Raw genomic sequence first — 17,190 nt, forward strand, 5'->3', positions numbered from 1 at the left:
TAAACCAATACAATATTGGGCTTCAATCTATGAAGTTAAAAAAAAAGTAAATGAATTTTATTTAATAAAAATTCAAAATATTATTTCAATAGGTATTTCGAAAACTTCTGCAAATAATTTTTTTTCTCGTTAATAATTTGTAAATTCACTAACTTCAAATTTTCATTATAACAAATGTTAGCCATCGACAAAAAAAAAAACAAAAAAAAAAAAAAATTTGTTTCGGATTGTCGATTAAATTCTGAGAACACTTAAAATGATATTTTGATGGATTAGAGATAAATTCGTTTTAAATGAATTTTCAGACAAAATTCAGAAACTAATTGGATGATAATAAGGAGTCAGTAATAAATTTGGTTTAGGTTGATTAGTTTTAAAACATTTTATAGAATTAAATTTTTTAAAATTTACTTGAAGAGTTATTTCTTGCATTCAGTTTAGATTATTTTTCATATGAATTTAAAACGAAATCACACATTAATCCGTATCGAGTTAGTGGATCCATTTCAACAAGTAATTTCAGTAAATCAAATTTACTTCTTCCTGTTAAAATTCAAGTTTTGCAACACGTTCGAGAAAGATATCTTTCGAAGACTCACCTGTCTGGATCCAGAATTTCTTGTCAGTAGTAAACTTCTTTTCATAATCTTTTAAAGAACTTGGCGAAGAACTCAGGTTTTCTATTGTGGTAATATCGCCGCTGCCAACAGTTGAATCCTCGGATGGTAGTAGTTTCTGGTCTGTTGTTCCTCGAGGAGGAGGAATGTGAGTGGTTGGTAGAGAAGTATTAGCTGAAGGATGAGCAGAAGAGATGTGTACAATGGTCGAAAGAGTGCTGCCACTGTGACCGAACGAAGATGAAGGCAAAAAAGTATAATTTGCGCTTGTTTTACTTGGCCAAATACTAGAAGATGGGGACGGAATAATATATGTTTCCGAAGACAATGCTTTCGTCATCCGGTAAGATGACGTAACGATCAAAGAAGTATCAGAGAAGGAAAGGCCACTTAAGTTGCTGCTCCTAATCAGCGTCTTTGTACCATCTAAGGCGAGTGAAGTAGAAAGAACACTTTTATCAATCTTTGACTCAGGAGCTGGTAAGCTGATTCCAAACGGGTGAGTGTCTTCGGCTTGAATTGATGCAACGTCAGGTGAACAAATATCATTATCACACTGGGATTGGGTAATCATCCACGTGCCGGAGGTATTCGACCAGGATGATAATAAACTTGTGCGCGATAAGGAACCAGTTGAACCTTCCGTTGCTTCTGGTGTGCTGGAATCAAGAAAAGATATGTTGGATGGGGTAATCTCTCCCGATTTCGATGAGGATGACTTCCTTAAACTTTCTTTTCCTCTGCTTACTTCGTCATCCCTCTCATCGGCTATGGGCATGCTGTGTAAATAATATGGAAAACTTGAATATGATGAATAACGATAAGAATTATCAGGCACTGTCGTGGTAGTACTACTGAATGTTGTTGGCAGCGAGAACATCCGCAATGTGTGACTTAACGAATCCCTAGATTTCATTTCACCATCACTTATGGATAAGGCTTTCACATCACCACTATCAATGCTGGTGTCAATTACTCCTCTATTGCTATGCGAGACAGTGGAGAATGTGTACGATTCGCCAAATGTCGGGGTGAAAGTCGGCGAAGTTGAAACCGTGAACACAACGAGTGGTTTACTTATGTGCGGAGTTGGTGATAATGTAGATAAATCGTTTGCAGATATTTCTTTCCTTGTTGCATTAAGTATTGAACCTGTCCTTTCGGAAGAAATCAAGTCTGAAGGCGTTTCGTAGCTAACGTAACTCCTTCTCTTACTCACTTCTGTTGTGATTATGGAAGATAAATTAAGGGCACTCTTAGTTTGTAACTGAGGAATGGTTGATGCCGTAGAACTGGGAGTACTTCTCAAAGAAGTAAGATGGATGGTAGTAAGATTCATTGGAGAGACTCCGTTTTGTCTATTTACATAACTAGTAATGTCCGATGGTTTATCATAAAAAGATTCCTGATAAGAAGAATGGGAAATATAAGAAACGAATGAAACCTTTGTGGTAGTAGAATAACTTATTACTGAATCATGCAAAGAAAATAGTTCTGTGTTATCAATGGGTAAACCTTTAGTGGAATCGGAGGCCATTAAGACGATGCTGGTAAACGATGGAGTGATTGAATTTCCCCAGCTAAAGATGCTCCAAGTAGCGGTGGGCATGAAGATAAAAGATGAGCCGAACACGGATCTATCTTCGGTAAAAGATGACCTATAATCAGAAGTCTGTGAACTCCCTATTGACTTTATATGGTCCGCTACAGAGTTAGAATCTCCGTGACTAGGAAACAACTTAGCTCTGCTCCAACTTAATAATGAAGGGTGAATTGTAAATGTTTGTAAATGGATAGAAGTTAAGCTTCTTGATGGTAAAATATCCACGCGGTTCACTAGGCTACTACTTGGTGGCGTAACAGTTGAGAGAGGAGAAAGCACATGAAAAGTTGTGGGAGTCTCAGTAAAAAATTTCGTTGTTTGAGAATCTGATACAAAAGCAGAGTACGCAGTCTTAATATTCACTCTGTAAGACGGATGAGAAGAAAATGAAGATGAATGAATCGGAGAAAGAAAATCGGAATAAAAAGATGGAGTGAGTTCTGGAATGGTCATTAATGGTGGAGAATCCATTGTTATTTCAGTCCTGCGCAGTGATGTCACGAGAGTGTGTTCATGGCTTTTATCGACTTGCGACCTCCATTCACCCATGAGAGTAGAAGGCGTCGGGCTGATGTCTGGAATTTGGGTTGTTCTGGGAAATGGCTTAAACAAGAGGGTATTAAGAAAGGAAGACGGACCGGCGAAAGAAACAGAGATACGAGTCAGTTCTCCGTCTGTTGCCAAATTATCGGGATCCATATCTAGAGGCGATGATGGCGAACGAATTAACCATTGACTTTCGGACTCAGTCGAAGAAGTTGTGGATCTGGTTGAAGAAACTTTTGTACTGAAAGGGTGAGGTGTTGATAAATGTGAAGCTGCTGTAATTTCTGATCTGTCCCATTCGTCAGTTGGCCCATCGCCCGACAGTTCCTCCCAATCGCTTTTGTCTTGTGTCAGCCATTTTCTTCTAACGTCATGATTTCTGTCCACGTATGGCAAAGGGCTGGACATAGGACGACCTGTGGAAATAAATTACACATTTTAATAATGGCGGCATATCTAATTTTCTAACTAATTTAATAGAAAAAAACGTAATATTTTCTTTGGGTCAGTTGGTAATAACTCTTTCCAATGCAAAAAACATACCCACGGCAGGTTCGAATCCCGCTGTGGGCATGCATGTTTGCGATTGTCTGTGAAAATAACTAGTGGTGGTGGTGGTGGTTGGCGGTAGATGGCGTTGGTGTAGTTACGGTTTGTCGTAGTTGGTGGAGGTACAGTAGGTGCCTTGGACTCCCTGGAGGTGTCACGTAATAATAATAAAAATAAATAAATAAAATAAAATAAAAAAAGGAAGTGAAAGTTCAGACAAGCAACAGTGACGTAAATAGTGTTATGGAGTATCTGATGTAACCGATGATCGGATGATGATATATTCAGTTGCACTTTCATAAAAAAATTAGTTGGCACTCCGCAAATGACAGTTCAATATTGTAGAATTTAGATACTCGAATACAGTATCATATAAAATGCTGTGCCAACTGAAGAAACAATATTTGTAACCCTTTTTACACTGCAACTAAGTGTATAAAGTTAAAATTTGTAGTATATTAAGAATTTATGTTTCTCGTTAACAAAATAGGATGTTTAACGTTGCTGACAATCGCTTATGTGAGTTCTAACCGAAGTATTTCATCGTTATCATGAATATAGTGTCTGCATTTTAAGAACCATTTGCAACGTTTGATCGTTTTATACGTTTTTTTTAACTGAAGGCGAGTTAGCCAGTCTCATGCGGAGGGGAGAGTTTCCCTACAAAACACACATCTCAGTCCACATGGGGGTTGACAGATATGATTCATGACCAAAGCTGCCTTGTTATATTGAATAGTCACAACCCATGAGGTTATTATGATTACTCAGATAAGTAACGATTTATAAAAATAATATTATTATTATTATTATTACACGACACCTCCAGGGAGTCCTAGGACTCATCGAGGGAGGGCACCTACTCTACATCTCCGTCATCATTTACACCAGCGCCATCTACTGCCTACCACCACCACTAGTATTTTCACGGACAATCACAAACATTCATGCCCATGGTGGGATTCGAACCCAGAACCTTTTGGCTGGAGAGCGGATATGCTAACCACTCGGCAGACTAGGCCGGCTCGCAAGATCAGTAGACATGAGAAATGCACTCTTCGTAGTAACTACGTATTTAAGCCTATGCCTGACAACAACGTAGAACCAACATTCGCATGTTGGTTACCGCATATCGGCCACTGAATTAGAAATGTCACGGAAATCCGTGGTTTCCGTATAGGCATGGGACTGCCAATACCGATTCTCTTCAATTCCCTGCTCATAGTTCGATGTAATATGGGTCAGTAACAGCCTTCCTTCAATGCTTCTGTCAATTGCTGCACACAAGAAGTTCTGCTTGTCCAGACAAACCTTCTCAGACGAAGGCGATCTCGTTCCAGACAGACTCGCTTAGGACTACAGTTACGCCTCTTAGACAAGCAATGTGGGTTATTTTTCCACCGATTAAACACTCGGGAATCTCACATTTTGAGCAACCAGTCGGCTCTGCTGTTTTGAAAATCCTGGGACTGCAGCCAGACGGGTACCACAATAATCCCTTTATCGAACTCCAAAAGATCCTTTGTTTTTCCCATTGTGATCAACACTATTGACGATTACTGACCAGCTATCCTTAAATCATCATCACGAACCATGGGCGATGAAATCCGGTGTCTGATGCCATATGATTCTTAAATAATTACCTAGAAAAAACACGTGATGGCTTGACCAAGTATTTTGCATATACGCTGAGTAAATGACGTTTACTTATATCTGCAGAAAGATTTCAAATTCAGTGACCAGTATGTGCTAAATTGTACTGCGATTTCAAAATCGTCGACTAGACTGTCAATATCATCTCTCCAGAAAGTGCAAACAGCAATGGCGAATATCCTATTTGCTAATAGTCGAACTCTATGGGAATGTGATATAGTAGTATTGACAGAGATACCTTAAGCCGGTGCTTATAACGAGCACATTACCACAATGTCCGCCAATATCCAGAGTTTGACATGCCATATGGAGGTTGATCTGTACATTGTCCAGGATGTACTGTCTATGGGTGTCTTAGGCAACCGTGAAGTGTTATGAGTAGTGCCTGACCATTTAACAGATGAAAAAATCTGATGTCTACTAGCCTATCTTATCATGTTACAATTATGTAGAGTATAAATGCAGTTATTTAAAATTTATTTATATTTATCTATAAATCTATATTTAAAATATATCACTGCGTGATTAAGTTTTGATAACAATAACAAACCGACTGATAATAGTCAGTTTGATTTGAATTGACATTTTATTGACAATTAAAATTAAAAAAAATTAATTGATAATACACTGACCATGTAAATTCTTCAAAGCCCAACTAGAAAAATGAAAAATTTTCTAGTTAGGATTTGAGGAATTTGCAACTATCAAGGCCAGGTGGAAACGAAATAAAAGTAACGAAGCAGCATCGAACACGTTATATACACGTGACCACGAAAGCAACGGATTATTTCAGAGACTAAAAAAAAACATTCTAGAGCGTGCGTGTGTGGATGACTCTTCATGTGTGGCTTTTGAAAGTAGTCGGCAATTTCACTAATGCCACTGGTGGGATGCATGAGTAGCAAACCGAATCCAAAACGATGGGTTCGTGTTTGCGTTAAATCATTCGGAGCCTAATTAGTCTTGGAGGAGATGCTGTGCGGTTAACTTCTAAGTGGTCATCACAAAGGTCTAGTCGGAACTGTAGCCATTTCCCGAGATAAATTTGGAGATTAAAAATGAGAAGCAAAAGCGAAGTTGAATATTATAGCGAATACACAGTGAATCCAATTTCCGTCCACGTTTACCATGAATTAAGATATGATGTAATATTACCATGGATATCAATTAAACATTTTCATTTTGGAGTGGGCAGTTGAACGAGATATTTAATTAATAATTTCCATCATTGCATAATGTAAATTTTCGTAAACGGTTTTGCGTCATCACCAACATGCGTCTATTGATGTATATCCTGTGTCATTGCGAACATCTGTTAGATCCTCTGTCACTGTTAAGTCTTCTCCATATTTCTCCTTAACGTTCATCATGTGTTACTAACGATAGTAGTAACACGTGACGATGAGTGTAATAAAGAGTCTGGGATTGTTACAACTAAAATTCAAATAGAATAAAAATATTATCTTAATGTTAGTGATGATGCAAACAGTGGTAATTATTTTATAAACGCAAGTATAAAGACAATCAAATAAAGGCTAACAAAATCAGTTTCCCGTTTAGAGTATATTAGGGAAATTGTAAACGATATTTGATTATGAATGCAATTAGCATTGTACAAATGTTAATATTGTTTTAGAAGCTAATCTCATCTATTCATGTGACGCACTTTGTGTGTGGCTTAAAAACAGATAACTTGGTACTTGCGAAAAGCGACTGAAAGCATAAAACCTGTCTTAATACTCTAACACTAATGGCTACCCCTTTTCTAATACTCTGAATGCTTACCCTAAATATATTTTATGTTTTGAAATAGCCAGTGCATTCAAAAGAGCTCGCAGTGACTATTTTGGTACTTCATAATTCTATAAAACCCATAATGAATATCATTAAAATCCACCACGCGCCGATGTTTGATATCAGCTAAAATTAAATCAGCATTCAACTGTTGCTAAGCAACAGCGTAATGGTCATCATAAACGTTTGAATAGACATTTCTAAACGTATTAAGTTCAAACTATATCGCACAAAGAACCATTCCGATAGTTTTATAAATGGAAAAAGCTTTTTTATGGAATAAATTTTTACAAAGTGTTTTATGAGTATTTCCTAAAGTGTTTGTAACTAACCTGAAGTCACTTTTAGAGTTAGATCGCCCACACATGTCCTTTCCCAGCCACGCCTATTGGGAAAAATATATGTCAAGCTCATTTTACGCCTTGCATGACAGCTAAAGAGGATTTACAAAGGTTGCTGTTAAATCATTGGAAGAGAGAACTAAGGTTCGGGTGTGTGAGTGAAAACTAGACGCTCACAGTGAAATACCTAACATCAAGCATCTAATATTTATTACACTCATCGTATGATTGTCTGTGTCACTAATTAATACATATAAAAAGTTTTGCATGCGACAGATATGACGTCATGTTTCCATTTGGTCATATCCGGTGTAGTGGGCGTGTGCTGCACACTGCTAAACTAAGGGTTATTAATTAGCTTTGTTCGCAGTTCACATTAGAAAAAGAAATAAGCGCGCGGCTTAATACATTACTTATCGATTAACATAATACTTATCATTAGGATTACATAGAAAAAATCTCTTTCTAGGCTTAGTGAGTAATATGTTACACCAGGGATCGGCACCTGCGGCTCTTTTGGTTATTAAACAATCTATTTTTGAATAATGCAAAATTAATGTTATTTATTAAATTAGAAACTAAAAATCCTAAATTTAGCATTTGTAATAAATCAAGGACATTTTACATTAAGTCAAGGATATTTTACGATTGAAAATAGTACATGCGATGCTGAAAAATTTAATACTTTCATGTTTGAACTCTTTGAAATCATACGCGATAATCCTTCTTTACATTCTATTTACATTTTACAAATGTTCTACTTTATGGTGGATATGACTTCCCATTTAAACGCACTAAATAAGAAACTACAGGGAAAGAGAAATACAGCAGTTTTGCTTTTAGAAGAAGTGATTTCGTTTGAACAAAAATTATATTTGTTTGCGACAGACTTAGAGAAAGGCACATTATTACATTTTTCTACGTTGAAGAAATATCAACAAGAACAAGCTGATAATAATTCCATAAATTTAACCTTTTTCAAAGAAATTGCGATAAATATGCGATTTGCATTTAATGAGAGATTTGAGAAATTTAGAAAGAACAAGGCAACTATGTCATTTTCATTGCGACTACTTGAAATTAATCCTGCCGAATTAAATTTTTCACCTTTTGCTGGAACTGATGAGGCTGCATTTCAACTTGAGTTAGAAGACCTGAAAACCCAGGATTTTTGGAATTCAAAATTTAGAAATCTTGAAGCTGACCTGGAGGAGTTGGAACAAAAATCTACCCTTGCAATACAAAAAAAAAAAAAAAATGGTCTGAAATAGAAGATCTTAAAAAGCAAGATCAGATTGTATTTGACACGTGGAATTGTTTACCGGCCACTTACATTCGGTGATTTCAAACACACGCATTTGGACTTCTATCGATTTTCGGATCGACATATTTCTGTGAGCAAATATTTTCTAATATGAATTTTATTAAAAGTAAGTTGAGAAACCTACTTAAACGACATGAGTCTTTCGTCATTTGAAAATGAAAATTACGGCGTATTCTCCGCATATTGAGAAACTATCCGAAGAAGTTCAACAGAAAAAGTCGTACTAAGAAGATATTTTAAATTTAAAAAAAAAATTAAATTAATAGGTATGTTATTGGATTTTATACATATGTTTTTGTAAGGAGGAGGAAATCTTTGTTTTATTATTTAATATTTAAAAATATCATATAATTTCGTGTGACATGCCACCCCTGTATTTTTCAAGTATGATAACGTGTTACTGTAAAAAAAAAACGAATAAATAATTTAATTATAATATTTTTCAATGTAGTTTCTAAAGTTAAAGCATGATGAGCAGTTAAATAGTAAATCAAATACTCGGTTCGATCCGCATAAAGAATATTTTCTTTTTTTTATAAGAAAGTATTAATTTATTTTCCATTATTTAGGTATATTTTAATTTTTTTAACCTGCACAAATAAATCCACATGTAAAAATCAACATTCATAAAATAGATTTTTAATTAAAATATGCTAATTCTGCCGTACAAAACGAACACCATGGACCACACAACAAACCTGAGAAGGCCGCATGCAACCCGCGGACCATCGGTTGCTCATCACTGCGTGCGGCTCCCTAAAATTTTTTTTTTTAACAGATATAATTTTAAAAATGGCTCTTCAATCCAAAAAGGTTGCCGACCCCTGTGCTACACCCTGTCGACGGTAGTGGTTCCACATACAGGACGAGAAAAGCCTAGTCACCCCCCACCCCCGCCAGAAGAAAGGCATGTTCACCGATTGGCTTAGATGCAGGTGATGTCACACTTTTTAAATGTCATAAATCAAAATAAACACACTTAAAAATGTAAAAGTTAAAAGCTGTTTCACTTTCTTTGTTAAGATCATATTTGTCTTTTGAATTTTATCCCACGCTTAATAATTTTCTGGTTATTTCAATTTGACGTCATGTTGTAGACCACCATTATTTAAGTTCCTAAAATCTGCTGCTTGGAATTCCACTAAGTTATTATCATTAAATATGCCAAAAAAGGAACATTTCTATAGGAGGGTTGATATGCTCATCATCCAAATATATCAGTTTAGTTTTACAGCGAGAGGAGGTTATTACTTTTATGGTATCGTGATTAATTAATAGATTACTTATCGATTAACATATTTATCATTAGGATTACCGGAAAAATCTCATTCTAGGCTTAGTGAATAACATTTAAAATACAATCGCATTTTAATGTTGAAGGGCCAATCAACATTTTAATGTTTAATGCTGATTGGCCCAAGTTGGTTGCTTTGTACCCCCCCTCTCTCTCTCTCTCCAATGGGTTCGAATCCACTGTGATATAGGTGGTAGATAATTTTCATCTTCCCGTAGACTACTACCCGTCCTGCTTTCTGAAGATTTTATTTTATTTTTTTTAGCTTCGCTCTGAAAGAGTGCTACATGTTTTGGTCCCACATACAGGACTATAAAAGCCTGCGACTTAACAGTATCTGTGCTATTCAACTCCAGAACTGAACTGTGTCTTAAAGTTCCTTGTTTGATCAGGCTAGATAAGGGTTAGATAATCCGAAGAGCAAAATCTGCAGATTACCTAACCCTTAGCACGCTCAACAGACTAAGATGATTTACAACCATTAGTAGGCCAGATTCACATTAAAAATTATTATTTTTTTTTTGTAAATACCTCAAATTGAGCTCATCCATTATCTGAACCAAGGCAGGTTCTCAAACTCTAATCAACCTTCATGCAATAGGCTCTTCACAGGTAACTGTGAGCCTTACTGTTTATGAGTGAATTTTTCTCGATATACATGGTATACATCGAAGAATTATATAGATATAAAAAAATAAAGTGAAGTGAATCACGGAGCGCTAAACCATTTACGGTCCCAACTTAACTACGCGTAGTATAAATTTCAAAATATATACGAAAAAAAAAGAATCAGAGTTGAACGAAGAACAGTATTAGACATATCTCGTAAACGATATAACAAAATACCTTTAAGCTCTTTGTTTGGCCCTTTTGACTTACTAAAAGTGATCAAGTTCTCAATTTGGGAAATGTTATTCCAAAGCGAGAGGTGCTGTTATAGTGGAATCGCGTTAAGTTAATAAGGTTGAACAAACGGCGGGGAACACACTCATGAGTGATGTAACAGACAGCAGGAGGTGCACACCGCTGCTGACACCGATTATTACACACACAACTTCCCCACAAGGGAACAAATTTTACGTTGTCCACCACTACGACTACATAACTGAATTCATTCCTCTCGTTGTCATCTACTATAAAAATACAGAAAATATAAATATGCAAAATGGTCAAACAAAATAAAACAGTTAAATGAATATTGCATTTCTCATTATTACATTGAGTCTTACATTTTAATTTTCAGCCATCGGTAGCGCGTTTGAAATTCCCGAATTAAGCATCCATTGGTTAAAAACCAATAATTAAACCAATAATTTTTTGGTGTCGCTAGTTAAACAAAATAAATAAAGTTGTGGTCGTATTATATAATACAAATTATGCCCACGGACGACTTACACATAGGGTTTAATAAATGGTAAATTATTTTACGGCTATTTTGCCTGCTTTCTTGCCTGCTAAATTAATATTAATTTTTTTTATCAAATTATTTTATTTATTCGAAGAATGATCAACAGTTTAGTAGAATTAATGACCCCCACACGTAGACGTTTCTACTGTGTCCCCGTTACAGCTGTTAACAGCAGGTGTCGGGTGGTTTGTTGTTTTACCGAAGTAAAAACTCCACATTGCAGAGGGTAAAAAAAAAAAAAGGTCAACGCCCGTCTTCTTTTAACTCAGCCCTGCCTGAGTACAGCTTAAACTGAATTTGGTTTGCCGTTTACTTCTAAGTAACACTGCAGATTTCTGCTCTATATCACTTTGAACACGAGGGGCCTCAAAGCCTATAGCAAATCAATTAATCGTGTGGACAGGGGTCAAGAGAAAAGCAGTCTATTGATATTCTTTTTGAAGAGCCAGAGGTTGTTGTATGAGAACGATTGCTTCAAAGAAAACAGTCAAATGGGATGAAAGATTAATGGGAGTAGCTGGATCTGCGAGTCAGAAGTTCAAGTGCAAAAGAATGTTGGGTAGCAGTTGCTTATGTTGTTGTAGGTTTAACAAAAATGGAAGCGCATGATGGATGTCAGGTCTTCTGAACAGCATCCATGAAAATATCTATAGAATAGATACAATATCAAAACTGTCTATGAGTGAGAGGTAGGTTGTCAATCAGGGAAATTCATTAATGAATTCCCTGATTCATTAATGGTTTTTAATTTTTAATGGTTTAATTATTGGTTTTTAACCAATGGATGCTTAATTCGGAATTTCAAACGCGCTATCGATGGCTGAAAATTAAAATGTAAGACTCAATGTAATAATAAGGAGAAATGTAATATTCGTTTAACTGTTTTATTTTGTATGACCACTTTGCATATTTATATTTTCTGTATTTTTATAGTAGATGAAAACGAGAGGAATGAACTCAGTTATGTAGTTGTAATGGTGGACAATGATAATGAACAGCATTAAGAATATTTTTACAATTTTTTTACAGTTCTGCATACTTCAAACAATCAGTATTTCAAAATTAGACGGATTTATGATTTGCATAGAGTTAGTAGCGACAGATGAAAAAAGTAGTCGAGTGAAAATAGATGCCAATATTTTTAGAACCCGAGAATGCTCTAGAAATGGTGTGTGGTTATGCCAGGAAAGACTAGGCGGAATGGTTAGTCTGAGAAACGAAATCTGGTCTTGATGGTTAAGATGAGTATTATCAAAAGTAAGGAGAGAAGAGGTATATTTTTGGGAGAAAATAGACATGTTTATGTCTTGGAAGCATTGAAGAATACTAGGTTGTCATCGCATTATTGAAGAATGAAGCAGAGATAAGAGTTCAAGATGTCTGGGGCACTACAATCCAACAAAGAGTGGAAGGTAGACCTTAAGATGGAATTCTGAGAACTGCTCAATGCCAAACCTTATCAAATGCAATAGGTTTCTCCAAAGAGGGTGGATGATGTAGCATGAAGTGCTTTTGTGGATCTTGACTGGCGGAATATTAATAATCACTGATTAGTTGGCATCCAGGTGTTGAAAAAAATTATGAATTTCCAAAGTACCTTGGAAAATTCACTAACTGAAACTACATCTAATAAAAAACTTTTCCCAATATACATGTGACACTCATGTAAAGATTAAAAAAATGGTATAATTCATAAGAAACTAGATTTAAAAAACATCTAACAAGAAGGGAAAAGAAAAAAAATCAATTAGTCATTTCCTCTTTTTTTTTTTGCATTACCTTTGAAAGTTTTAAATAGATGGATTTCCATTAAATGGTAATCGTGATCGAATTCCAATTTCCAGAGTATAGAGGAACTCCCGAATACCATTTTACACCCAAAACGGTATTCCATATTACTTGGAGTTCCTCTAAAATGCTAACCACACAAATTATGTGCAATTTCTGCAGAAAATGGCCCAGTAGATATTGAAAATCGTATAAAGCCTTCCCTGAATACTTTATTAAGAGAATAATGATAGTATATACCTCTTCAATTTATGCTACTTGCACTACTATCAATGTAATATGTTTTTATAATTAATAAAATACGGCAGCATACTTTATAATTTAAAGGTGTACTTCCATCTGATCGTATATCTTTAGGTATTTTCAAATGCAAATGAATTAGATGATTCCAGGTGGACGTTGCATAGTTTTTATTCTCTGACTGTTAATTTTCTTTGGCGAAATAGACATCCCGATCGATGTGATCCGCAAAATGAGTCATAACAGAAGTAGTATAACTCATACTCGACTTAGTTCTTTGTTAAACCTGTTCTTCTCACTGTCATTTTTTAGATTGAAGCAGATGAAACCAAAGCCTCAAAACATTGTTGGTCTGTTGGGTCGACATATGCAACATAATTGGGCCATGGGACCCAGTAATTTGTACTGGCTTCCCCCCCCCCTTTTATTCGGTCCCGTTTTCTCCCAAAATGTGGAATTCCATCTCATAAAACAGACAATCTAGCAAATGTGCACAATTTGCAGACAGGCTACTGCTCTGCTTACGCTAATTCCAACTGATACTGATGAAATGATCCAAATTTCTTGCGTGTATTTTACACAAAACTTATTTGCTACCATATTCTCCAATGCGCGGTTTCAAAATATCAATTGCAAGTTCATTACAGAAACTTAGATATACTTAATAGCAGAAGAGGGTGGATTCTACTAATGTATTGACCTTCAATCTCGGTTGAGTGAATGCGATATAAAAAGATTAAAATGATTTTGCAATAATTCTGCAAAACCTGGAATCTGGGTTTTGTAGAATTATTGAAAAACAAAAGGTTCGTTTAGGATCCATTACAAAGCAACCTGTCACCAAGTCAGAGGTAGGCGTGTCCACTTAATCAGATACAAAACACCTCGTTTCCTTACAGCAAGAAAAAAGTGATGTTGCTACTGAATCCGCCATTGGACTAATGCTTTCTTTAAATAATCTGATTCACTGCTTTAAATTTAAAGACATGTTACGAACACGACATTGTTGCAACAGGGGACAAGGGCAGGGGCAGAATATTTTTTGTTACAGGGTCAACTTGTATTGCTTGTGCCAAGCATATACGTCCTTCGCTGTTCGCTAGTACATTGCGAGATAATACTAATCGCCTTTACCGATAAGGAAAAGAAACGTGACGGACTCCCTCACGCTATTTATTGTGGCTCAATATCCTTTAACTTGAAAATATTCCTACTGCGTGCTTGGTATTAGCTGAATGAAAGCTCTGCGGAAGGAACTATAAATGTTATGTTGCGTATTAAAATGGCGCTGGATACCAGGAGGATGATATCACACAGAAATATAATAGGGAATTACATCTCTGCCCGATCTGTTTTGTTCTGGGGGATTCGCCAATCTACTGTGCCAACTATTTCCTGTACGCGACCTGCATTTCCGGTATTGCGTTGGGAGATAATATTTAGTAAATGGTAGCGCGTATAGATATGACAAGTTCGTCAAACCGTGAGCGGTCGTTCACATATCGACAATGTCTACCTCGGTTGCCCCCAACCGCCATCCTAACAGTGGCATGATCTACTCGGCCAATAACGCGGCGGAAGCGAAATAGATTATTTCGGTCTCGTGTCACCATGGTGACGGTAACCAATGACACGTATGCCAGTCGTTCATTAGAATGTTTGTAGTAAAAAAAAAACGCTTTTTGGGGGTAAAAGAGGTGTCGGCCCGTTTCCTCTTGGCTGGGAGTTGTAATTTCCTGTGCAGTATCGCGTGATAATACTATGCTGGGATGGCGGTGTGTGTCTCGAGGATAGTACAGGGCTGTGGAAGTTCATAATTAACAATCAACGACCCTAAACTGCTGTTCTTTCATTAGCAGAACAAAGTCTGTAAACAGTTTTGAAAAATGTCGTGTAGTTTCAAGATTAATTTTTCAAGTCTGTGTTTACTGTGAAGACATTTTGAATACTATGAGAGAATTACTCAAGCGATAACAAACAGTGCAGGTACAGGCAAATGTAAATATTTTATGTCGGCTGTGGATAACAAGAAGAAACTTCATAGAAAAGCTTTTATCCTTCATAGAAAATGTATCAGTGTTTTCTAGATTGAAAGAGAAACTAGTTAGAGACGCAGATACCTTAAACAGGTTAAGTTCACAAGGACATAGAAATAGTTTATGGATAAAAAAGTGTGTGAAGTGTTGCTGCAACTGAAATAATAAATAAATGTCATAATATCGTATCAAAAATGACATTAGTGAAGCAAATGAAATACTCGTTTCACATCCTTCACTATAACAGAGCTAACTAAAATATGATTGGTTGCTACTCATGATGTATAAATGCTAAATGATAATAGAAGCATACTGAGTTGTATTCTATGCTTGCAGTTATTCGCAGTTTAAGCTGTAGTACGATGCTTGGGGTTTCTCCAAAACCTAAATATCGTACTATTAGGTTTTCGCACTTTTCGATTATAGTTTGTAAAAAAAAAACAAAGAAAATTGTAGTTTATTATTTTTTTAGAACTTTTATAAATTATAAGTTTATAAATTTCATTTATAATGTAGCTTACCAAATACATTGAAGCACTAAGATATGGCTGACCTCCTTATCTTCTTCCATCAGTTCAAAATAAAGCTGTATTGTGTCCCAAAGGCATCTTCTCTCTCTCTCTCTGGACTAATAAGAACGAACGTATAGGTTATATCCCTCTTCAGCAATCAAACTTATTAGTGAGATAGAAAATGCGGAAGTTTTTTTTTTAGAATTGTGTTTGTTGTTCTCTTGGAAAGTTGATTAACTTCAGCATATTTAGTGAACCAAGTTATTCAGTTGACTCTCTTACTAGTTAACAATTCGACTAGTGAGAGAGTAGAAGGGCAACCCATAAATGTGTTGCGCTATCTCTTGCTAACGGGTCTTAATTCGAGTAGTTCTTATTAAAACCTTAATTTTTCTCTAATTCTCAGACTTTTATTTACATTTTATGGTACCTAGTTTCGTCTTATCTAAAATATGTCCACTTAAAATTGAAAATCAAAAGATCATATTTCAAGCGTGAATATCCCTACTTGGGCATATCTGATTATCTCAGATGAACTGAAGGCGAACCATCTGACCACAAAGATATCGCTGACAACCTCCTCTAACAATCATCTAAATATTAATTATGATTAAAATTAATGGAAAATAAGATGAAATTAGATAAAATGGTTACATATTTTCAAATATAACCATATAATATAATACTTCGGTTAAGAATGATAAATCTTAGGTAGCTGACCACTAAAGAAAGAAATTAATTGAAAATATTTTCAATTAATTTCTTGAAAATTAATTTCCTGGAAATATTTCGAAGAATATTGAATAGATTTGCTCTCACTGCTCTGGGGAGCTTTTTATCTTATTGAGAAAGGTACATCATTCTTTCTTTTGATAGTAGAGCGAAGTGCATAATAATAGAAGCAGTTCATTTATCCTGACGGCAGATTCAGAAAGAGATGCAAGTCACACTTTCGAATATTTCATTTTATACATTTGGAGTAAAATTAAAAATGTAAAATGTGATTTCCGACTAATTTAAGAACATTTCTAAATTTCTAATGTCACATATTAGCTTGTACTTAAACATCCTTTTATATTTACAAACTAATAAGTTTGTAAATAGAAAATATAGTTTACCTGCTTTATGCGTTTTGCATATCAATGAAAAATTATTTGTTATCATTATGATAAGTTTTTTTTTTTATTTAGAAGTATGAAAATATATAAAACTTTTCAGCAGAATCAGAACTCGTATATAAAAATAATCTCCACAATTTTGCTAAATCTAGTCACTCCTAAGCAGATATATCAGAAAAACTTTTAAAAAAATTAAAATTTCATATAAATTAATAGATAATCTAAAATGAAAACGAACCAGGTGAAGTCATCTTCGCAATGTCACTACGTCACTAGGATTGCTGTCAAATAGAAAATATGAACATATTGCGTTTTACTTTTCTTAAGTTTAATTTCTTTATTTCAAGTCTCTAAAGAAATTTGGCAA

The sequence above is a fragment of the Typopeltis vanoorti genome, chromosome 25, assembly GCF_054136105.1.
Source record: "Typopeltis vanoorti isolate ZY-2024b chromosome 25, IOZ_Tvanoo_1.0, whole genome shotgun sequence".
Taxonomy (NCBI): Eukaryota; Metazoa; Arthropoda; class Arachnida; order Uropygi; family Thelyphonidae; genus Typopeltis; species Typopeltis vanoorti.